Source organism: Lactuca virosa, chromosome 4 (genome assembly GCF_052849685.1).
Source record: "Lactuca virosa cultivar CGN04683 chromosome 4, Lactuca_virosa_CGN04683_v6, whole genome shotgun sequence".
NCBI lineage: Eukaryota > Viridiplantae > Streptophyta > Magnoliopsida > Asterales > Asteraceae > Lactuca > Lactuca virosa.
This window is the reverse complement of record NC_136429.1, coordinates 308,037,565-308,063,743: the sequence shown is the minus strand read 5'-3', so window position 1 is coordinate 308,063,743 and position 26,179 is coordinate 308,037,565.

Here is a 26,179-nt window from a genome sequence, read left to right as displayed (position 1 = left end):
TTAAGGGTACGAAGTTAATTTGCATGGTTATTCACACCTTGTTTGTGATCCTTTGCATCCCAATCACAAACTTGAGAGGGCACAATCGAGATTTAAACATGTCATTGAAAAGTTCAATGAATCTCAAAATATCTAGGAGTTTCAATCCAATAAAAACCTAATAATTTATTTCGTTTTTCATGGTCGAAATTGGTGAATCGTCATTCACCTACATTCAAATATTTTATAGCTTAGATTACGGCATCCCTCTTCCAAGTTATAAAGTGTTGTGTTGCGTCCTAGCCTTAATATTACATTTGGGTGTCTTATTAAGGATTCTATATCTAACATAAACTTGTCTTTCTTCTTTTCAGATATCTTCCAACAATGCTGCTTCTGGCTCAAGCCCTACTGTCTCCTTCTCTCTCATGAACCTTTGTGGGAGAGTCATCTTTGATGGTTCAAACTTTAATGATTATATCAGGAACATCAGGATGGTCATACATTATGAGGACAACGAATATGTCCTCGACAAGGAGCTAAAGGAAATTGATTAATCTACTACTAGTCCAGAGGAGATCGCTGACTTTAGGGCACATGAGAGAGATCATGATCATCAGGATGGTCATACACTACGACGACAATTAATATGTCCTCGACAACGAGCTAAAGGAAATTGATTAATCTACTGCTACTCCAGAGGACATCGCTGACTTTAGGGAACATGAGAGAGATGCCACCAGAGTGGCATGTATCATGTTCGCCACAATGAAAGCTGAACTCCAGAAGTCCTATGAGGACTTTTACCCTTTTGAGATGCACATGGACCTGATGGACCGCTACCATCAAAGTGCTCGTCAAGAGAGGTATAAATTCATCTCTTCCATGATAACAACCCAAATGAAAACCCATCACGGGCCACATGCAGAAAATGTAAAGGTTTGTGGACCGTTTGCGCAAGTTGAATGTGAACTTCCCCAAGGAGTTGGCTATTGATATCATACTGCACTCCTTACCTACTTGGTATGATCAATTCTGAATGACATATCACATGAACAAAGAGGAGGTCACACTTAGAAAACTTCAAGGGCTTTTGAAGACCTCTGAAACTGGTCTTAAGGGAAAATCGGTTGTTACTACCCCTATTCCTACCGCCGCCCCTGTTCTGGCAATCGGGAAAAGTTGAGGGAAGAAGAGGAAGACCCTTTCGAAGGGTACCAAGGGAAAGTATCTTGATGGCTCCTCTTCAAGCGAAACCAAATGTGGTTTTGTCACTCCTTCTTCCAACCCAAAAGAAGCTCAATGCTTCTATTGTCAGGAAAAGGGGCACCGAAAATGAAACTGCCCCAAGTACCTGCAAGATGTTAAGGATGGGAAGGTCAAACCTACCTATGCAGTTATTTACACTATATTGTCTAATAACTCACCACATACTACTTCTTGGGTTTTTGATACAGGTTGTGGTATTCATATATGTTCTGATTTGTAGGGCCTAAGAAGAAGTCAGGATGTGGAGCACAGAAAGATAAACTTGATCAAGGGGAATAGGAAAGCTTCACCTGTCACCAAGATTGGAGTTTATTCTTTGTTGCTAAGTAGTGGGTTAGTGTTATATTTGAATAAGTGTTGTTACTCGTCTGAAATGGCGAGAAATATTATTTCTTTTCACGATTTATACAAATAACGGTTTACTTTTTCATTTGATAATGAATGTGGTGGTATTAATGCTTTTTATAATAATGTTCTTTATTTTAAAGCATTACCTTGTAATGGTGTATATCAAACTATGTCGGTTGTAGATAACTTAGGAAATAATGTGTTGTATATCGATTCTTGCACTAGTTTAGATAAGGCATCATTGTGGCATTGTCGTCTTGAACATGTTAACAATAAGCGCATAGGCCAACTCCAGAAGGCTGGAGTCTTGGAGTCATTTGACTTAAAGTCAGATGATAGTTGCGAGTCTTGTTTGCTTGGAAAAATAACAAAGTCACCCTTCACTGGTACTTGTGCTAGGGGTGAAGGTTTGTTGGACCTCATACACACAGATATGTGTGGAACCTTTAGAACCGCCACAAGGGATGCTAAACGCTTCTATGTGACTTTTACTGATGATTACTGTAGATACGGTTATGTATACTTAATCAAGCATAAATCGGAAACCTTTGAAAAGTTCAAAGAGTTTAAACAGGAAGTGGAGAATTAGTTGGGGTGGAACATTAAGATGCTCCGATCCGATCGAGGAGGAGAGTATCTTAGTACAGAGTTCCTTGACTATCTTAAGGAATGTGGAATTGTTTCACAATTGACACCTCCCAGAACACTACAGCTTAATGGTGTGGCTGAGAGGCGCAATCAAACCTTGTTATACATGGTTCGTTCCATGATGAGTCGAGCTTCATTACCAATCTCATTCTCGGGGTATGCCTTAGAGACTGCCGCCCATATCCTTAATCTAGTCCCTACCGAGAAGGTTGCCAAAACATCTCACGAGATGTGGACTGGGAAAGTTCCCAATTTAGACCACATCAAGATTTGGGGTTGCGAGGCTTTCGTGAGACGTGAGACTCAGGACAAGCTCGAACCTCGTAGTGAGCGGTGTATTTTCATCGGCTACCCACATAAATCCTTTGGTTATCTCTTCTACAGATCCAGTGAGAATGTGGTCTTTGTGGCAAGGAGAGGGGTCTTTCGAGAGAGAGAATTTATAAGCCAAGGAAACAATGGGAGGCAAATTGATCTTGAAGAAATTCAAGAGTTAAGCGGTGAAGGAACCTTAAACCCTAGCAATCAATCAGAGGAGGAAACTCCTGTTGATGAATCCATACATCTGAGGCGTTCCACGAGAGTTAGGAATCCACCTGAGCATTACTGTGGTTTTCATATTACTGCGGAAAGTGATGCATTTATCAGTGACAGTACACTGGTAAATCTGGATGAACCTAACAACTTTAAGGAAGCCATGGCAGGCCCTGAATCTGCCAAATGGAAGGAGGCCATGGATAGCGAGATTCAGTCCATGTATGACAATTAAGTTTGGAACTTAGTTGACAGTGTACCGGGTCGTAAGACGGTCGGGTGCAAATGGATCTTCAAGAAGAAGACCGACATGGATGGAAATCTACACACTTATAAAGCACGACTGGTTGCGAAGGGCTTTACTCAAACTCCGGGAGTTGACTATGATGAGACCTTCTCACCAGTAGCAAGGATTAAGTCTATTAGGGTTTTGCTAGCCATAGCTGCATTTCATGATTATGAAATATGGAAAATGGATGTCAAAACTGCTTTCCTTAATGGAAAGTTGGCTGAGGATATTTACATGAGTCAGCCAGAGGGTTTTGTCGATGCAAAGCACCCTAATAGAGTGTGTAAGCTTGAGAAATTCATCTATTGATTGAAACAAGCATCTTGTAGATGGAATCTTTGTTTCGATGAGAAAGTCAAAGAGTTTGGTTTTTCGAGGAGCGAAGATGAGTCATGTGTATATGTTAAGGCTAGTGGAAGTATAATTAGCTTTTTGGTATTCTATGTGGATGACATGCTAATCATAGGAAATGACATCCCAACCTTGCAGGAGGTTAAATCCTGGCTTGGGATGTGTTTCGGTATGAAGGACCTTGTAGAAGCTGCCTATATCCTAGGGATAAGAATATTGAGAAAAAGGAGTAAGAGACTAATTGGACTTAGTCAAAGTACCTACTTGGATAAGGTGCTGAAAAGGTTCAGCATGCAGGATTCCAAGAAAGGTGACTTACCAATCCAGTGCAACGCCAAACTGAGTAAGACTCAGACCTCGAGTACAGAGGTTGAGATAGCTGAGATGAGTCGAGTACCGTATGCTTCCGCTGTAGGATCGATCATGTACGCTATGACTTGTACTCGCCCTGATGTGGCCTTTGCTTTGAGCATGGTCAGCATATATCAAGGGAATTCAGGCAAGGCTCACTGGACTGCGGTAAAGAATATTCTCAAGTACCTACGAAGGACTAAGGACTGGGTCCTTACCCTTGGTGGGAGTGATGACTTGAGAGTAGTGGGGTATAGTAATGCTGGTTTCCAGACTGATAGGGATAATTTCCGCTCTCAGTCGGGCTGGGTCTTTAGCCTAAATGGAGGAGCAATTACTTGGAAAAGTTCCAAAACATGAAAGAGTGGCTGATTCAACTTGCGAATCAGAGTATATAGCGGCAAGCGAGGCAGCAAAGGAGGCAATATGGCTAAAGAACTTCATTGGAGCCCTTGGAGTTATACCAGCTATTAAGGAGCCTCTGGAGATTTTCTGTGATAACGAGGGTGCAGTTGCCTTAGCTAAGGAACCAAGGGATTACGGAAGATCCAGGCACATCAATAGAAAATACCACTTCATTAAACATAAGATAGAAGAAGGACCCCTCGTGGTGAAGAGGGTATCATCGGATGAGAACCCAACAGATCCCCTCACGAAGGGACTATGTAGGGCTAAGCATTTGAAGCATGCGAGGCGAATTGGGCTGAAGGATGATATTAGTTTTACATATTAGATAGCTATTTCTAAAACTTGTAAAATGTAATTGACATTTGATGATTAAATAAAAGTTGTTGTTTATTTATAAGTAAAGTGTTGCTATCTTGTGTCAATTGTTTACTATTGTTTTAATTTTGCATGTTTTGACTTCCAGAATAATTACTTTATTCAAACTCTCCACAGTCAGTCATATGTTGGAAGTAGGTATGAATCAAGACTGTCATGAATTGGGTTTGTAGATGTCTAAGATGTTAGACATAGCAAAAGTTTCTACAACATTCATGAGTTCTCATAAGTTCTGAGTATTGGATTCAACCCACGATCTCTTGTATCACTTCATGGAATTTATCTCGAGTGATCGTGAGACAGTAATATCATATAAGTCTTCAAACCTAGAGATATGAGTTGTTGATTATGAGTTGGTTGTACATTGATTGTACGAAAACGCATCGGGAACTTGATGTTATAAAACGTGCTTTTGTGTATGATTCAACAAGTAGTTAGTACAAGCATATGAGTCGAAGTTTATATGTTCCTTTTAATCCTTGGTGGATTAAAAGCGATATTTGGGCCCCTCGATGATTTTGTTTTGTCCTATGTACCGGGGCCGGTCAGAACCAAATTGATGTGTTCAGTTTAGTTCTATGTCAAACAAATCGGAAATCGGGAAACAAACTGCTAGACATTAAGTATGACACTGTTCCATGTATTTGTCTGACTAATATCTAGAACAGAGGATTATATGATCACTTATCTTAAATGGCGCATCATCATCTTAGTTCCGCGAGAGTGTGAAAGAGCTACGATTGTTGGTCGGTTCCTGAAGTCATACTTGCAACTATAGTTATTAGACTTTTCCATATTTCATAATCATGAAATGCAGCTATGGCTAGCAAAACCCTAATAGACTTAATCCTTGCTACTGGTGAGAAGGTCTCATCATAGTCAACTCTCGGAGTTTGAGTAAAGCCCTTCGCAACCAGTCGCGCTTTATAAGTGTGTAGATTTCCATCCATGTCGGTCTTCTTCTTGAAGATCCATTTGCACCCGACCGTCTTACGACCCGGTACACTGTCAACTAAGTTCCAAACTTAATTGTCATACATTGACTGAATCTCGCTATCCATAACTATATTTGGTATGTACTTGACCCGGCTTGGCATGGTCCATTTGGGTTGCTCGGCATCTCAACAATTGGATAGACAAAATGAGAATAAGGACACTTATGATTTGTTAATATATTCTAATATATTAATATGAAATTATATTATTTAATTAGTATTGATCAAGAATTAATTTGGAATTAATTTTGTGATCAAAAGAGACTAATTAAATATATGAGGATTGATTATGTAAATCTTTCATTCTTATATAGTGGGCTTATGGTCCATGATTCACTAGATTGGGCTAGGACCCATTGGGTACTCCATGGATGCTCCATGGAGGTTAAACCCATGGATCATGGGGGAAATGAAAAGCCATGCACATTAAGGTTTACATGGTGTAACCCAACATGTGACACACTATAAAAGGAACCTCATATGGAGCAAAACCGATTATAAAGGTAGTCCAAGAGTTAGTCCAAGAGTTGAGTGAAAGTGTTCTTCTCTCAAGTTAGTCCAAGAGTTGTGGTGTTGTGTGAAACATTTGAGGCATCACATTTGGGGTGCTAGGCTCACAAGGTCTTAAGGAATCCAAGCAACAACAAAGGTATGTCATTCTACTAGTTTTTATATATTACAAGTACCCCATGCCATGCTAATTAGGATGAGAACCTTGGAAAATTCTTATTTGCATGTATATTAGAGAAAACATAGATCCAAGGTTTCTAGGGTTGCATGTACACCATAGGAGTGTTAGAATACTCAAAACCCATTAGCTGCATCAATATGTTGGGTTTTGTATACTACAACATCCTATGGTGCACATACAACCCTAAATGCTTTGGATATATGTTTTCTCTAATTATACATGCAATATTGTTTCCAAAGCATTAAGCCTACAACAAGCATACAATTAAGATAAACAACATAAAATACTAGTTAGGAGTTTACATCTTTATGTAGTTTGTAGAACTTGTTGTATTTGACCTTTAAGAACTTAGTTCCCCAAATTTTGCACCTCAAATGGTTCACAACACACCTTAGACAAAGGATGTGTCACACCCCCAAACCAGAACGGCGGAAACGTTCGGGGGCTGAGGACTTCATGTAAGTATCACAACACATGCAATATAGTAATCAAAGTACAAACAACCATTGCATTAATAAGTATACGTTTTACATAATTGTTTAAACATTACATATTCAAACACCAAAGTAGATACAGTAGAAGACAAGAGTCGCAGTACGGTACTAGGTAGTCTTCTCAAAAGCTTCGGGAGTGTACCTGTCTACTGGATTCCTGAGTATACAACTTATTTTGAAAGAGTACATCAGCATTTAAGCTGGTGAGTTCATAAGTATTTTAGTTCTATAAAGTATACTCTAAGTTCTTTGGAAAAGTTCGCTGGTTCCTCCAGGAAATCGTACATTTCCTGATGCGATAAAATGATAACCTCAATAGTTCCCTCTGCAATTACTTAGTTGATACTAGTTATATATAACCTAATATCGAATGGACAGTTAAATGGGTGTATCTGCCCTAAGCCCACAACCAAACAAGGAACAGGAAGTAAGGCGGAAGTCACACATTTCACTGTCAATCGGATATTACTTATATATAACTCTGATGTATAAACTAAGGAATTATAGAATTAACCACTAAACGTCCTTTATGTTATACTAGTTTAAAGAGAGTAAATGACTAAGTTCCATCTGATAAGTAGTTTTAAATCCCCATAAAACCATTTCTGAATAATAGTTTTAATTCCCCATAAAACCGTTTCTGAATAGTAGTTTTAAATCCCCATAAAATCGTTCCATTTGTAAAAGTAGTTTAATCCCATAAACCGTTTCATTTGTAAAAGTATTCTTAGTTATATCTGTTCTACAGTAAAACATTGGTATTAATCCAGGAAAATATTATAGTATCCATAATACTGATTTGTGGTTTTAAACGTTCCAAAACCAAAAGTACAAGTATATTTGCCATACTTGATTTCATGATATGTAGTTTTTACTATAAGTAAAAACTAACAGAAGGTCTATTTGGTCAGTAAAATAGATCGGATGTAATTATCTTTTCTTACTGTTTTAAGAGAAGTATATTACTAAGTAATTCAATCGTTGTTTTATCCGTGTGAGCTCTATTAACCATACTAATATGACTAATGTGCCTTATGCGACGTTCTTCAGGCATCAGAAAGGATATGACATTTGTTACCCTACGCCTGCCGGCCAAACCGTACCGAACAGTGAAGGTGCGGGATTCTCAGTCCCGTATAGTTCTATACACAAATTCACGCTCTCCCTCCAGGAGATTCTGGTTCATAAGTCAGGACTTAAGCTCGTACATAGATAAGTACACCATGAAGAGTCTCACAAATTTATTGTTTCAACGAGATTACGATATATTATTACCCCGTGATTGCTAACCCTGGTACGTTTGTACCCCTGTTAATGCGAACCCGGTATGATGTATTATTACCCCGTGATTGCTAACCCTGGTACGTTGTATTTGTACCATTGTTAATGCAAACCCGGTATGATGTATTATTACTTCTTTAATATATTATCCATATACTAAAAGTATTATACATATCCTGGTATAGATAAATGAATTGTTAGTAATTTCCTTGGAATAAAAAGTATACAATCGTGAATCATACTTGTATATTTAGTTTTGAATCATAAACTGTACCTATTATAATTTATACGTTCTACGTGATTAGCATGCTCCCTCCTGAACGTACCTCTTTGCTCAGCATGATACAAAGGTAATGATACCAACTGAAGTAACTTTTTATATTCCCATATGTATAATGTATATAATTAATAAGGAAACGACCTTCGGACAATTAACCTCACCTCAAATCCACATCCAAATAAGGAAAAGGAGATAAGGCAACTCTTTAGTCCTCAGCCCTTTAAGTTTTATTTATATACTTATACATATATGAATATGATATTGATAATTATAATTTGAAATAGTTTATAAAACCTTTTTCAAAGAATTTAATAGTAATAAAAGAGTTCACATGACTTTAAAGATTTAACATGGCTTTAAATCATTTTGGAAGTATTTGGGAATCCTTAAAAGCGTAAGGAAATCGTTTGTGTGATTATTATAACATACAATTATTAACACAATTTAGACTGTGTTCAACTTGTATTTCCCCCCTAAAAAGCATTTAAAAACCATTAAAAAGGTAAATTATAGGGGTATGAACTCACTTGATAAGTGGTGATTTGGGCAGCGTTTTGTTTCTATAGATGATCTTTCTCGAAGAAACCGCGAGTTTTTGATTAAAGTCGGGCTTTACACGGACAACACTTCGACTGGAAAGAGGTTAGCTTCTCGAGAATTCCGGGGCTTTGGGGCTTGCTTCGGGTTTTAGACTTGATACCGGGGCTTTGGGGAGTTGTAAGGAAGTTTGGGGAGGTGAGAGAAGTGAAAGAGGATGAAAAATGGTGTAAAAATGGTGAAGAAACCGGAGAGTCTCGCACCCTTTATATAGGTGTGAGGGTTCGGTCCGAATAGAGGAGGTGGCGATGCGTGTTCGGACAGGTGACGAGGGGGAGGAGTCAGCAGGCGAGGTGGCAGCGAGGGAAGGAAGGCACGTGGCTCGGCTCGCAGGCGGACAAGGGTCCGAGATCGGAAGCTCCACCGTGCGAGGCACGCGTCGGAACCGGGTTGGGCCGCACCTTCGGTCGAATCAGCAGCGAACACGTGGCGGACACGAAGCAGCCTCGTATGCGAGGTGACGTGGCCGAGTTGTGACAATGCGAAATTTCCCGGTTTTCAAGATTTTTCGATTTTTGTGCCCGAAACTTGTGAAATTCATAACTTTCGCATACGAGCTCCGTTTTCGACGTTCTTTATACGGGCTCGTAGGTAAAATTATACTCTACGACTTTCGTTTAGACTTTGTCGGCAATTTTTGATTTATTTTTAATATTATTATTTTTAACAGACCGGGACAGGAAATCCGTTAAAAATTCATAACTTCTTCATCCGACGTCCGTTTTCGTCTGTCTTTTTACCGTTGTACTACTTTTGATGAGACCTTCGATTCTCGTTTAAGTTGTGTCGGCTAAATATCGATCGATTTTTATTTCAAATTTTTAGCTGTCTACTGCTAAACCGAAACTTAGAAAAATCATAACTTCCTCATACGAAGTCAGATTTTTACGTTCTTTTTATAAAAGTTCTCGGTTTAACATATTCTACAAATTTCATTTAGTCGTTAAGGCTAAAAAGCCTTTTATCAAAAAATCACATTTTACACTAAACCGTGTTTTGCCGGTTTTGTCGCGGATCTTCGATTGGTCATAACTTCTTCGTTATAACTCGAATTTATGTGCTATTTATATTTTTGGAAACCTTGTTTTAATCTCTACCACTTTTTTCATCCCAATTATGATTATTGATCAATTTATTTTCTACCTAAATTTGACTGGTGGTACATTATCCCCCCGTTGGAGGGAATTTCGTCCCGAAATTAAGTCAAAGTGATACTCATGGACTAGGGGAAAGATGTGGATATTTTCGTTTCATCTAAACTTCCCTTTCCCAAGTGAATTCAGGTCCCCGGTTTGCAATCCAGCGAACCTTTACTATCGGGATAAGACTTTGCTTGGTTCTTTTGATTTCCCTATCCATGATTTCCATTGGTTCTTCTACAAAGTGTAGACTTTTATTTAACATGATTTCATCGAGTGAAATAACAAGTGTTTCATCGGATAGACACCTCTTTAGATTAGATATGTGAAAGGCGGGATGAATGTTATTAAGTTTTTGTGGTAGTTTAAGTTTATAAGCTACAAGACCGATTCTGGTAAGAATATCGAATGGTCCTATGTACCTTGGATTTAGTATTCCACGCTTTCTCAAGCGTATCTTGCCCTTCCAGGGTGAGACTTTCATATGACAAGGTCACCAACCTGGAATTCCAAGGGTTTTCTTTTATTGAAGCCGTAGTTTCTCTGATTAACTCTGGAAGCTTTATGTTGCTTCCTGATTCGTATTTTCTTTTCGGCAGTTTCTCGGATGAATTCCAGACCAGCGAAGGTGTTGTGTGGAAATTTGACCTCTATCTAGTTGCGTGTCACCTAATTTAGTCCAATGCAGAGAGGATCTGCATTTGCAACCATAGAAGGTTTTGAATGGAGCAACTTTAAATGCTAGCATTATAAAGGACTCGACTAATTGGTAAATGGGTATCCCAAACTTTACCAAAGTCGATCACATATGCTCATGACTATTCTAGTTCCCAGAGATTTCTGAAGTGACTGCCTGAACTAGGAGATGATTCTATTATCTCAACGGAAATAACAGATATTGGAACACCGTGTACTCTGACTCATCTCTCTAACACACATTCTAGTTATCTTCTCTATTTGCATGTTTCTTCAAAATTGTAAGAAGTGCGCGTACTTCGCTAATCTGTCGACGTTCACCCAAAATGGCATCAAGTCCACCTGTTGCCTTGGTAACTTGATTATAAAGCCCATTGTAATCCGCTACCACTTCTACTCTGGTATCTCCGGTTGTTGTAGTAAGCCTGCGGCTTTTGCTTCGATAAGACTCATACTTGGCTCATCTATCATCACCTCGTGTATACGAGTCGTATATAATTTAGATTTCACAAAACGTTCGGATGGGTGACTCTGCCCCAGGTCTACAACCAAACAAGGAACAAGAGATAAGGTGCAATTACACATCCTAAATCTTGTTAAGTCTAAATTATATACCACTCTCGTGTATACACTTAGCAGCGATAGATTAACCTAATGAGTTCTTAGTCTCTATTCTTGAAATGAGAGACAACCTAAGAGTTTGCATTATGGATTGGAAGAATTTCATCTTACGGCTGATTAAGGAAAAAGTTCTCTAACACAACATAAGAATTTTCACATGGTAAGGGCCAGACCAAACCATGTCGAATGAGGATGTCAGAATTTTCTCGACGAAATAGATATTAAGTCGTTTTGGGGGAAATGATTACTTAGGATAATGAACTATCCTGTGTACCTAAGTTTTCAGCGCTTCAGGTTTTATTTTGTTATTACCATTACGAATCCCCTTTTTGATTCGAAATTGGCGGGTACTAACAATACGAGGGTTCTGATAATTTGAAATTATGAACTTCCATGAAATGATCCTTACTAGGTCTCTCTATAATCACTTCGTGTATACAAGTCATGTATAATTAACATTGGTAAGACCTTTGACTGAGCAACCCTACCTTAAATCCACAACCAAACAAAGAACATGAAATGAGGCGGGATTACTCATTCTAAGTCTACAAATCTTAATTATAAATGACCCTTATGTATACACTAAGTCATCATAGCTTACCTGTTAGGGTTTCAAATTTAATATGAATGTTGTGATTTAATTTGAATGGGAGAGTAATCATAATTATAGATAATTATCGGGGTTTGGAAGCGTACGAAAATATAGCATGGTTCTTTGATGCCTTCTCATGCATTGGGGTCAAACTCCTCCTGCTCCCCCGTCGTTCTTCTCTATTGGACAGTCCCTCTTGTAATGTCCTATTTCACCACAAAGGTGACATATTGGAATGGTTCCAACATTGGTAGTTGAAGTGATGAACTCAACCGAGGTTCTACAAATGCGGGCGGTATGCCCCTTCATGTTGCATCTATTGCAATGCAGCTCTCGGCAAACTCCATGATGATGATAGTTGCACTTGCTGCAGTGTGGGAGGTTTCCTAGGTACAGCGTGTTCGGTGCTAGAATAACAGGGCTGATGGGGGTATTGAATGCCCCAGTTCGTTGCCCTATGTTAGTTTCTTGAGTTGATGTAACATCCCAAGTTAGGAAGCAAGAAGTTGAAGGGTGCTAAATGAAAATAAAGGAAGGGACTCGGCGAGTAGGTCTCTTGACTCGCCGAGTCGAAGCGGGTGCATGGCACGGGGTTAAGTCGCCTGACTCGGCGAGTTGGCGGCTGGAATCGACGAGTCAGTGCTGGTCGAGGAAAAACCCTAATCTTCGGGGTTGCACCCTATTTAAAGAACTTAATGTCCTCCCCTCGGCTCCCTTAGCCCCCTTTGAGACCCAGAAACCCTAGAATCGTGAGTGAGAGCCATTGGAAGCAAATTGGAGCATTGTTAAGTGTTTTGTGAAGAGATCTTGAAGATCAAGAAGCTTGGATCAAGGAGATTTGTGGAGATTCAGATTACTCTTCAGCAGGACGTCGTTTTGGAGGTAATGAATCGTTATCCTTGGAATTCCCCTTTCTAGATCCATTTTCATGGAAGTTTTAGGGCTTGTTTGGAGATGATATGATGAGATCTTGGTGTATAAGTTAGATCTGGAGTTGAAACTCCAGATCTGAGCTCTATTTGGATCAAAGATACAGAAAGCCCTTTTGGTTGCTATGCAAAAGCCTTTCCCCAAGAGTTAAGTCCCTTTCTAGCTTGGTTTTTGGTATTATGGGGAAAGAAGCACGTAAAGGTAGCAACTTTATGTTGCTAATGGACTCTAGAGACCCCGATCTATTGTTTGGAGCAAAGGAGTAGCTCTGTGACTCGAGATTTTGGGAATGCACGTATGGACTCGACGAGTCTGGGAGATGACTCGGCGAGTCGGGCTAGAGATCAGACTTTGAGTCGCGTAGTAACTCGGCGAGTCGCATGGGTGACTCGGCGAGTCTTATGATGATGAGCTTGGACTCGACGAGTTGCAAGAACAACTCGCAGAGTCTATTGAAGATTGTCGTGGACTCGGCGAGTCTGTTCTTGGACTCGGCGAGTCTGGTCGCAGAACCCCTAACCTCTTTTGGTTAAGACGCTGATCAGTGAGTCGAGGGGTGACTCAGTGAGTTGGACAGGATGGGACTCGGAGATCGTTGGACTCGACGAGTCTTGGGGTGACTCGGCGAGTAGACTCGTGTTATGGGAATTTCTGAGTATAGGGACTCGAAGAGTCGACAGGTCGACTCGGCGAGTAGAGTCAGTCAGGGAGGTTGACTTTGACTGAGGACTTTGACTTTGACCAAGAGTTGACAAGTTTGACTTTCAAGGGTATTTTGGTGATTTTGGTATTTATGGAATTGGTTCTTTGGTAGTGTTCGGTGGTGGAGTTCGTGTCGGTGATCGGAGCAGCTGATCTTATCCTTTCAGTCGGCAATTGCGAGGTGAGTTATCCTCACTATATCGACAGGGTCTACGGCACCAAGGCCGGCCCTTTATCGGATGGAAATCCGGGTATTGTTTGTTATGTTATTGTTTTGCTAGATCTGCATCCTGGTATTTAGGATGGTGTTATGTTAGTGACCTGGTTAAGGTCGGTACCCGGGATATAGGGTAATGTTATGCTAGTGACCGGTTAGGTCGGAATCCTGGTTAGGATGTTGATATGCTATGTGATCTGTTAGACTGTTTGTCTGGTTGAGGATTGTTATGTGATTGATTGTTTTATGTACACATGGTTGTTTGACGGGGGTTGGGTTGAGGCGGGTCCTGCTTTGTGCTGAAGGCCAACATACCCAGGGCGGACCGGATATTCCGAAGGCCCAGCGAGCGGTCCAGATAGGCTGAAGGCCCCAAGAGGGCGGACCAGACGTGACGAGGCTCGGGGAGTGGACCAGGCCGACTGAAGGCCCGGCGCGGGCGGACCAGTCATATTGTAGACTCAGAGAGTGGACCAGGTGGATTGAAGGCCCGGTGCGGGCAGACCAATCACACTGTAGACTCGACATACATGGCTAGACTCGGAGGGTGGACCAGGTGGACTGAAGGCCCGGTGCGGGCGGACCAGTCACACAGTAGACCCGATGTGCATGGTTGTTCTATTTATGATATGTGTGGTTGGTATTTTGGGGGTAACTCACTAAGCTTTCGGGCTTACAGTTTCAGTGTATTGTTTCAGGTACTTCAGGAGATCGTGGCAAGGCGAAGGCGTGATCGTACCGCTCCTCATGTTTTATGATTTATATGATATGGTTCTGGGGGATACTCTGATGTTTAAACTATTTTGAAAACGATTTGTATGAACGTAATGGTTTTTGAATGATTTAAAATGTTTTAATTTGGCTCAAATTTTAAGGGTGTTACAGTTGAACAACTCCTTTTCTTGTTCTCGAACTTTCGTTTCAGGATATTAGGCTTCAGGTTCGAAGTGTCCTTACAAATAACATATCAACATCCTGGTTAGGATGTTGATATGCTATGTGATCTGTTAGACTGTTTGTCTGGTTGAGGATTGTTATATGATTGATTGTTTTATGTGCACATGGTTGTTTGACGGGGGTTGGGTTGAGGCGGGTCCTGCTTTGTGCTGAAGGACAACATACCCAGGGGGACCGGATATTCCGAAGGCGTAGCGAGCGGTCCGGATAGGCTGAAGGCCCCAAGAGGGCGGACCAGACGTGACGAGGCTCGGGGAGTGGACCAGGCCGACTGAAGGCCCGGTGCGGGCGGAGCAGTCATACTGTAGACTCAGGGAGTGGACTAGGTGGATTGAAGGCCTGGTGCGGGCGGAGCAATCACACTGTAGACTCGACGTACATGGCTAGACTCGGAGGGTGGACCAGGTGGACTGAAGGCCCGGTGCGGGCGGACCAGTCACATAGTAGACCCAATGTGCATGGTTGTTCTATTTATGATATGTTATGAGTATGATATGTGTGGTTGGTATTTTGGGGGTAACTCACTAAGCTTTCGGGCTTACAGTTTCAGTGTATTGTTTCAGGTACTTCAGGAGATCGTGGCAAGGCGAAGGCGTGATCGTACCGCTCCTCATGTTTTATGATTTATATGATATGGTTCTGGGGGATACTCTGATGTTTAAACTATTTTGAAAACGAGTTGTATGAACGTAATGGTTTTTGAATGATTTAAAATGTTTTAATTTGGCTCAAATTTTATGGGTGTTACAAGTTGGTATCAGAGCCTTGGTTTGAGTGAATTGGAGGAACATTCGTGTGAATCCAGTCTCAAATCAAGGAGGGATTTTCAAAATGGTTTTCAAAAGGTTTTCGAAATAAGTAAAGGAGGATGCAGAGGGTACGATCAGCCAGAGCCAGTAAGTAGACCCCAAAATACCATACAAGTTATTTGATTATGTGATATGTTAGAACAGCATGCTAGTACTAGGCTAGGGATCTTCAGGAATTGCATGATAGAATTGCCTGATTATGTGATGCCTATTAGCCTAGGGTTTTCCTTATTTGAGATACGCAACTTTTCCCTAGGAGTGAGGATTGAGCGGGTGTGTGTATATATGGTTAGAGTGTTGTGGTGATACTTGAGACAAATATGGGTAGGTGTGGAAGGTAGTATGGGCCTGTACTACTGAAAGCACCGGACCCATATGCGTATCAAGGAAGTCACAACTCTCTAGGGTATCGGTTATGAGATAGTTCCCCGGGTGAATATGTGATGTGTCTAAGGGTCTCGTTGGTGTATTGCAGTATGGCGATTACGAGACGTTTCGGGGCAGGATCCGGTTTGGGATCAGGATCGGGAGAGGGTGGTCAGGATGTGTCAGTACCACCCGAGGTCATTGGTCAGATGAGTATGGACGAGTTGGATGCCAGGATTCGTGAGATCTTGCATGATGATGTTGCTGCTATGTTCCGGGCCGAGTTGCCGGAGATGTTTGGGTCGATCAAGACCGCCATGGTCGAGTACTTTGATGAGCGCTATGCAGCTCTTGCAGAGACGGCTGCCGCAGAAGCTGCAGCGGCTGTAGCAGCGGCAGGTGGAGGAGCTAGTCGAGGTTTTCAGTATTGGGACTTCGATAATACGAAGCCCCCTACTTTCGATGGAGTTCAGGATCCGATCGTTGCTATGAGGTGGTTGTCAGACGTGGAGGGATGTTTCTTCACGTGTTCCTGCCCTGCTGATCAGAGGGTGAGGTGTGCTCTGAACCTTTTGAGGCTCGGAGCGAAGGATTGGTGGAGGTTGACTACGGGATCTTATTCTGACGCGCAGCGGGCTGTGGTTACGTGGGATTAGTTCAGGGAAATGTTCGGTACCCGTTATGTTCCACGGGTTGAGAGAGAGGTTGGCTCAGGAGTTCCTGGAGCTGAAGCAGGATTCAGAGTCGGTGACGGAGATCACCAGGATGTTTACTGAGAGGGCGATGTTTTGCCCAGAGTTTGCTTCAGAGTAGGCTCAGATGTCCCGATATCTGAGTATGCTCAAGAGGGACATCAGGCAGTTTGTGTCCACGCAGAGGTGTGATACCTTTTTAGAGTTGCAGGAGGCCGCTAGGCGGCGTGAGTTGGAGATTGAGTTGCAGTTGCGAGAGCAGAGGCAGGCCCCAGTGCAGTAGCAGCCGGCGCCGAAACGGTTCAAAACTGTTGACTCCAGGATTGGGAGTCAGAGCAGCCACACTTGCGAAAAGTGTGGGAAGGGTCATACCGGAGTTGTAGGTCCCGTGGTGCGTGCCGCAAGTGCGGAAGAGAGGGGAATTATGCGAGGGATTGCCGTCAGTCAGCCCCGATGCAGGATATGAGGATTTGTTATCATTGTCATCAGGTTGGACACTTGAGGGCCAACTGCCCACAGTTTACTGCAGGATCGGTGCAGGCTCCAGCACCGGCCACTTTGAGGATTACGGGTGGAGGTCAGGGCGGAGCGGAGCCTCCGAGGGCTCAGGGACGTGCTTTTTAGCTTACATCAGAAGAGGTCAGGGCAGAGCCGGATGCAGCTGCGGGTATGTTTCCTTTTTGATATCTTGTTATCTTATTATTGGTGTGGTATTGTAAATCTGTCTGCATTGTTCCGCATGTTTCATAGTATGATTGAGGATCTTAGTAGTTAGGAGTGGTAGTTAGTGTTCAGGAGGATTCTTGGTCGAAAGATAAGGTATATGATCTCGTTGCTTGGAATAGCGACTGCGTTGCGAGGAGTGTTCAGTTGAGATTCGAACTTCCTTGGAGTTCAGGTGTGCGATGGCGGAAGGGTTATACGGTGAAGGTTACTCACTCCTGAGGGAGTCAGTTCATGGATAAGAAGGAATATATGGAGTAAGGGCGATTGAGCCATGGCGGTTTTGGGAACGGTGGTTAGTAGTCGATGCACTAAGTAGGGGAGAATTGGAAAATTCTCCGGTGGACCAACATGCATCCAGGGATGGTTAGCTATTAGATTTCAGCGTTGTGTTAGCCGAGAATGTGGAGATAGACACGTGGGGCAGGGAACAGACCATGGTTCTCAGAGAAAGTGATTGATTGTTGAGAGGCATGGGATCAGGCCGGGGTAAAAGATTCATAGAACGGATGTGGAGTTCGGAACCCCTAGAGGGCTAGTACAGACTGCATGGGAGGGATTCCCGGAAGGAATGGTTCAGGGTGATGTGCGACGGCATTTGAGCGGTCCTGATAGACTGAAGGCCGGGAGGCGTACCAGTCAGGCCGAAGGCTCGGGGAACGGTCCAGACAAAGGCCCAGGAGGGCATTCGAGACATGCTGAAGGTTCTGAGAGTGGTCCAGATAGGCTGAAGGCCTGGGAAGGCGGCCCAGTCATGCTGAAGACTCTGTATGTGTTCATGGTTCGATAGGAGGAGAATGAGTGAATAAGTCACCATGCAATAGTAATCGATATGGTCTGGCCCCAAGTATTGATCATGATGATGGAGTCGGCCGGAGGTTCACGGAACGGTCCAGACAGGCTGAAGGCCCAGGAGGGCGGTCCAGACATGCTGAAGGTTCTGAGAGTGGTCCAGATAGGCTGAAGGCCTGGAAGGGCGGTCCAGTCATGCTGAAGACTCTGTATGTGTTAGTGAATCGGTAGAGTGGAGTTTAGCTCAGTGGCACTTATAAGTGCAGTTATGGTTGTGGAGTAGACTTCCTGGAAAGGAAAGGTATGTAACTCCGGAAGGAATGTGGGTCCTCTGAAAGGGAGTCAGTGGAGTAAATGGATGATCGAAAGTGCTTCAGTTATTGGTAGTAAGCACTAGGATTGTACCAGATATATGGAAGCACATACGGGTTGGATGCCCGTTGAGGTTGTGGCAATGTTGGATGATGCGCAGGCATGTTTTCGGTCTCCTTGGAAGAGGAGGAGGATAGTGGTTCCAGATCGGGGAATGGGACAGAGGAAGGTGATTCAGCAGGATAACAGACTCGGGAGCAGTCTGGACCGGTGCTGAGGACTGCATAAGGATATTACAGTCGGAGGTCAAGGATCTAGAGATCGCAATTGGGAAGTGTGGGTGGATTGCACTCCGTTGTGTCGAACCGAAGGGTTCGAGGGTGACGCAAGGACAAGGTCCTTAGTTCCGAGTATGGTTGTAGGCTTGGGTTATATATGTGGAGGTATTCCAACCTGGGGTATTCCATCATGAGGATTCGTTCCAGGTTGCTAGTTGTCAGGGTTATCGCCAATCTTGGGTGAAGGAAGATGAATTAGTGTCTTGGCGGAGCTCAGTGGGTGTTGTGGTATCCAGTTTTTGCAGGTTGCGAATGAATGCGTAAGACGGAAGTAAGGTAGTGTCTTCAGGTGGCACTTAGTTGATGAGTGTTGTCATCAGAGAAAAGAAGCTGATGGCCGGCTTGAAGCAGTTGATCAGGACCCTGCAAGGGAAGAGATGGATTTAAGGGATTCGATAGCAGTGATTGAAGGAATCTGGGCCGGTTTGAGATCAGTGGATGCATTGTGGAAGAATCATCCGGAAGTTCGTGTTGTCGCAGGCTTCGAGGACGAAACCTAATTTAAGTGGGGGAGAATTGTAACATCCCAAGTTCGGAAGCAAGAAGTTGAAGGGTGCTAAGTGAAAATAAAGGAAGGGACTCGGCGAGTAGGTCTCTTGACTCGCCAAGTCGAAGCGGGTGCATGGCACGGGGTTAAGTGGCCTGACTCGGCGAGTCGGCGGCTGGACTCGACAAGTCAGTGTTGGTCGAGGAAAAACCCTAATCTTTGGGGTTGCACCCTATTTAAAGGACTTAATGTCCTCCCCTCAGCTCCCTTAGCCCCCTTTGAGACCTAGAAACCCTAGAATCGTGAGTGAGAGCCATTGGAAGCAAATTGGAGCATTGTTAAGTGTTTTGTGAAGAGATCTTGAAGATCAAGAAGCTTGGATCAAGGAGATTTGTGGAGATTTAGATTACTCTTCAGCAGGAGGTCGTTTTGGAGGTAATGAATCGTTATCCTTGGCTTTCCCCTTTCTAGATCCATTTTCATGGAAGTTTTAGGGCTTGTTTGGAGATGATATGATGAGATCTTGGTGTATAAGTTAGATTTGGAGTTGAAACTTCAGATCTGAGCTCTATTTGGATCAAAGATGCAGAAAGCCCTTTTGGTTGCTATGCAAAAGCCTTTCCCCAAGAGTTAAGTCCCTTTCTAGCTTGGTTTTTGGTATTATGGGGCAAGAAGCACGTAAAGGTAGCAACTTTATGTTGCTAATGGACTCTAGAGACCCCGATCTATTGTTTGGAGCAAAGGAGTAGCTCTGTGACTCGAGATTTTGGGAATGCACGTATGGACTCGACGAGTCTGGGAGATGAATCGGCGAGTCGGGATAGAGATCAGAATTTGAGTCGCGTAGTAACTCGGCGAGTCGCATGGGTGACTCGGCGAGTCTTATGATGATGAGCTTGAACTCGACGAGTTGCAAGAATAACTCGGCGAGTCTATTTAAGATTGTCGTGGACTCGGCGAGTCTGTTCTTGGACTCGGCGAGTCTGGTCGCAGAACCCCTAACCTCTTTTGGTTAAGACGCAGATCAGTGAGTCGAGGGGTGACTCAGTGAGTTGGACAGGATGGGACTCGGAGATCGTTGGACTCGACGAGTCTTGGGGTGACTCGGCGAGTAGACTCGTGTTATGGGAATTTCTGAGTATAGGGACTCGACGAGTCGACGGGTCGACTCGGCGAGTAGAGTCAGTCAGGGAGGTTGACTTTGACTGAGGACTTTGACTTTGACCAAGAGTTGACCAGTTTGACTTCCAAGGGTATTTTGGTGATTTTGGTATTTATGGAATTGGTTCTTTGGTAGTGTTCGGTGGTGGAGTTCGTGTCGGTGATCGGAGCAGCTGATCTTATCCTTTCAGTCGGCAATTGCGAGGTGAGTTATCCTCACTATATCGACAGGGTCTACGGCACCAAGGCCGGCCCTTTATCGGATGGAAATCCGGGTATTATTTGTTATGTTATTGTTTTGCTAGATCTGCATCCTGGTATTTAGGATGGTGTTATGTTAGTGACCTGGTTAAGGTCGGTACCCAGGATATAGGGTAATGTTATGCTAGTGACCGGTTAGGTCGGAATCCTGGTTAGGATGTTGATATGCTATGTGATCTGTTAGACTGTTTGTCTGGTTGAGGATTGTTATGTGATTGATTGTTTTATGTACACATGGTTGTTTGACGGGGGTTGGGTTGAGGCGGGTCCTGCTTTGTGCTGAAGGCCAACATACCCAGGGCGGACCGGATATTCCGAAGGCCCAGCGAGCGGTCCAGATAGGCTGAAGGCCCCAAGAGGGTGGACCAGATGTGACGAGGCTCGGGGAGTGGACCAGGCCGACTGAAGGCCCGGCGCGGGCGGACCAGTCATACTGTAGACTCAGAGAGTGGACCAGGTGGATTGAAGGCCCGGTGCGGGCAGACCAATCACACTGTAGACTCGACATACATGGCTAGACTCGGAGGGTGGACCAGGTGGACTGAAGGCCCGGTGTGGGCGGACCAGTCACACAGTAGACCCGATGTGCATGGTTGTTCTATTTATGATATGTGCGGTTGGTATTTTGGGGGTAACTCACTAAGCTTTCGGGCTTATAGTTTCAGTGTATTGTTTCAGGTACTTCAGGAGATCGTGGCAAGGCGAAGGCGTGATCGTACCGCTCCTCATGTTTTATGATTTATATGATATGGTTCTGGGGGATACTCTGATGTTTAAACTATTTTGAAAACGATTTGTATGAACGTAATGGTTTTTGAATGATTTAAAATGTTTTAATTTGGCTCAAATTTTATGGGTGTTACAGTTGAACAACTCCTTTTCTTGTTCTCGAACTTTCGTTTCAGGATATTAGGCTTCAGGTTCGAAGTGTCCTTACAAATAGGTACTCGTTGCTGTACTTGGTCATCACCACGATCGGGGTTGCCGATAGCATTACCACTAACATTTGCATTGTTAGCATTAAGGTGTGCCATGACAGCTACTACAGCTGCTGTGACTGCAGCTTGAAATGTAGCCGCATCTATTTGAGGGATTGGTGTTTTGATGGTGGGTTGGTTACGTTTCTTCGGAGGCATGATTCTGTTTCATGATAAGAAAATGAGCTTGTGAGCGACTATCGTTGGCTCTAGATGTATTCTAATCATTAGTATCTACATATAAATCTTTCGTTTTGTTATACTGTTGTCAATGTTTCGACCTGCATCCCTATGATGCAGTTCTGGTAAGGAGCAGAAATAAGTTTCTAGAATGGTTATGAACCGAGCGTCATTCGAACTAAGTTACCTTTGGTTGGTGGATATCGTTTTCCAGCTTTCGAAATGATTTGAAAACAATTCATAATAAAGTCTACATAAAATAGACTTATGAATTTGAGAACTAATCACTATCAATTGAGATTTCGTGATCCGATTTATTATTATTAGTCGTGACAGGGAAAGAAGATAAGCTCAAGACCTAATGTGAGTAATGTAAATACTAACTTACTAGGTTGAATTGATTTACTAGTTATTACTTAGGTGAAAAGGCGCTCAAACACTTAACATGAATCACACTTGGTTTTCCTTTGTTCTCTGTTCTATTCTGGGTGGTAATGATTTGTTCTCTCCTGGTATATATAGGGTGTCCTTCTCCTCCGTAGGTATATTGAATTCCTAAGCTGTCTTACTTCCGATTATGACACTGATCCCCATTACTTCGTAATGAAGATTTTGAATCTCGGAAGTTCATGCGAATCACTCATTGGTGTCCTTAATAGGGTAAGGGCACTAAATGATTTCTATAGTTTCTTTACTTCTCATCTGTTTGTTTCTCAGAATTCTCCTAATGAAAATTTGTTGGATCCTCCTTGACTCTTCTATTGATTGCTGGAGTGACTACATTTATCTAAGGGGTTTATATGATAATGGGAATGTCTAAAGAATCTATGAGAAAATTTAAATTTTTACGAAGGTGATCCTTTCTGGTCCTTCTATAATCACATGGTGTGTGCCGATTATATATAATCCAGATCAAATAGACCTTCGAATAAGTAATCCTACTCTAAAACCACATCCAAACAAGGAACAGGAAGTAGAGTGAAAATCACATATTCTAAGTCTATAAAATCTCAACTATATATAACCTTAACGTATCCACTTAGTAATTATAGACGTACCAGAGAAGATCTTTTTAACATTTCCCAAAAGTTTATTTATGGTATTTAAAATACTTCCATGGTATTTTAATTATAAGTTTGATTCTTGGACTTCTAGATATAAGAAGTTGATAAGTTTTCAGTTTTCTTGTTATAGCATCCTAAAATACTCCTATAGTATTTTAACCTTTATCTTTGGTTCTAGCATTCTTCTGGTACCTAGGTAAGTTTTAGACTTGTTGCAACACTACAATCACTCCCAAACACATGTTGCTCATATCTCAAATAATATAGTTGATCGGGCTATATTGATTCCAGATATGATTACATAACTGTCCAGGTTTAACTGTAATGTCCAACATCCAAATACTTTTGTTTTGTTCCTCTTGTGATACTCATTCTAGTATATATATTATGCATGTACTTATACTTTTATAAAATATTGTTATATTTTTAAAGTATAACTCTTGGTCAGAATGTTTTTATCCCAATGGGTTTATAGTTGTATATCTTTTATGACTGTTATACTGAGTTCACTATAAACACTGCTCTGATACTAATCTGTCACACCCCCAAACCAGATCGACGGAAATGTTCGGGGGTGGAGGACTTCATGTAAGTATCACAACACATGCAATATAGTAATCAAAGTATAAACAACCATTGCATTAATAAGTATAAGTTTTACATAAGTGTTTAAACATTACATATTCAAACACCAAAGTAGATACAGTAGAAGACAAGAGTCGCAGTACGGTACTAGGTAGTCTTCTCAAATGCTTCGGTAGTGTACATGTCTACTGGATTCCTGAGAATACAAGTTATTTTGAAAGAGTAGATCAACATTTAATCTGGTGAGTTCATAAGTATTTTAGTTCTATAAAGTATACTCTAAGTTCTTTGGAAAAGTTCATTGGTTCCTCCAGGAAATCGAATATTTCCTGATGCGATAAAATGATAACCTCAATAGTTCCCTCTACAATTACTTAGTTGATACTAGTTATATATAACCTAATATCGAATGGACAGTTAAATGGGTGTATCTGCCCTATGCCCACAACCAAACAAGGAACAGGAAGTAAGGCGGAGGTCACACATTTCACTGTCAATCGGATATTACTTATATATAACTCTGATGTATAAACTAAGGAATTACAGAATTAACCACTAAAGGTCCTTTATGTTATACTAGTTTAAAGAGAGTGAATGACTAAGTTCCATCTGATAAGTAGTTTTAAATCCCCATAAAACCGTTTCTGAATAGTAGTTGTAATTCCTCATAAAACCGTTTCTGAATAGTAGTTTTAAATTCCCATAAAACCGTTCCATTTGTAAAAGTAGTTTAATCCCATAAACCGTTTCATTTGTAAAAGTATTCTTAGTTATATTTGTTCTACAGTAAAACATTGGTATTAATCCTGGAAAATATTATATTATCCATAATGCTGATTTGTGGTTTTAAACGTTCCAAAACCAAAAGTACAAGTATATTTGCCATAGTTGATTTCATGATACGTAGTTTTTACTATAAGTAAAAACTAACAGAAGGTATATTTGGTCAGTAACATAGATAGGATGTAATTATCTCTTATTGCTGTTTTAAGAGAAGTATATTACTAAGTAATTCAATCGTTGTTTTTGTTGGGTTTTGAGCATTCTAACACTCTCATGGTATACATGCAACCCTATAAACCTTGGATCTCTGTTTTCTCTATTATACATGCAAATATTAACTATTCCAAGGTTTCATCCTAACTAGCATATTATGAAGCACCTATACTACAAAGTTCTAGTTAGATGACATACCTTTTGATGTAGCTTGATGTCTTCAAGCTTTAAGAGCTTAGCCCCAATAGTGTGGAAGCCTCAAATGGAATCACAAATCACCAAAACACCTTGGAAGAACTTGAGAGAATATGTATGCACACTAAAATCGGCCCACTCTTATTTTCACACACTTCTGCCAATTTTGTGAGCCAAGGACCCCTTTATATATTATGGAGGATTAGGGTTACATCCATGTAAACCCTAATACCCATGACCTTTCATTTACATAGGATCCATGGGTTAAAAGCTCCATGGACCATCCATGAAAGCTTAGCCCAACCTAAATGAACTTGGCCCATTCCATATATATAAGAGTCCATATTTAATTAGTTCTTTTTGATCACTTAATTAATTCTAAATTAATTCTTGATCAATACTAATTAAATAATATGATTCCATATTAATATATTAGAACTTATAATATATTAATATAAATCATAAATATACTATTCTCAAAAGACTATCCATATAAATTATGCCGGTGAAGTGCAACCCAAATGGACCATGCCGGGTCGGGTCAAATACATACCAAATATAGTTATGGTCTTAGACATTAATCCAACAGTCTCCCACTTGGATAAGTCTAAAACTATTATTGAGTATGACTTCAAAACCTAACTGGCAATCGTTGCTCTTAAAGCCGCTGTCGAACTCTGACCTTGTCAATGACTTGTCCATTAGAAAAGGGATCATATATTCCTCCATTCTAGATATCATATGGACTGAGACATGGATTATAATCATTCTCTCTGTCCATTTGTTGTTTCCCGATTTTCGATTTATGATGACTGACTGATTGAACAAATCAAATCAGTCCTGGCTTGGCCAAGCACTCACATGTGTCATCGCTAAATCATCGAGGGGCCCACAGATATCGCTTTGATCCCGAATGTAAAAGGAATGGATAAACTTCGACTCATATGGCTTGTTCTACTACTTGTTGAATCATACACAAAGGCACGTTTTATAACATCGAGTTACCAAATGCGTTTTCGTGCAATCAATGTATAACCAACTCATAGCAATAACTCATATCTCTAGGTTTGAAGAATATAAGATATTATCGTCTCATGATCACTCATGATAAAATCCATGAAGTGATTCAAATGAGCGCGGGTTAAATCCAATACTCAGAACTTATGAGCACTCATGAGTTTTGTAGCACCACTTTGTCCACCAACTTGGACCTCTACAAACCAACCCATGACAGTCTTGATTCATATCTACTTCCAACATATGACCGACTGTGGATGGTTTGAATAACTTAATCATTCAGGAAGAGCGACTTAGTTATTCTGGAAGTCAAAACATGCAAAGTGAAACACAAGAATAAATTAATCAAATATGGTATCAAACCCTATGAATATAAATAAACACTTTTATTTATCATCATACTGATTACTCATTATTCATTGTTTCGGTTTTATCAACTTTATACTTGAATTAAAAACACTAGTTGTCCCATGCTCTAAG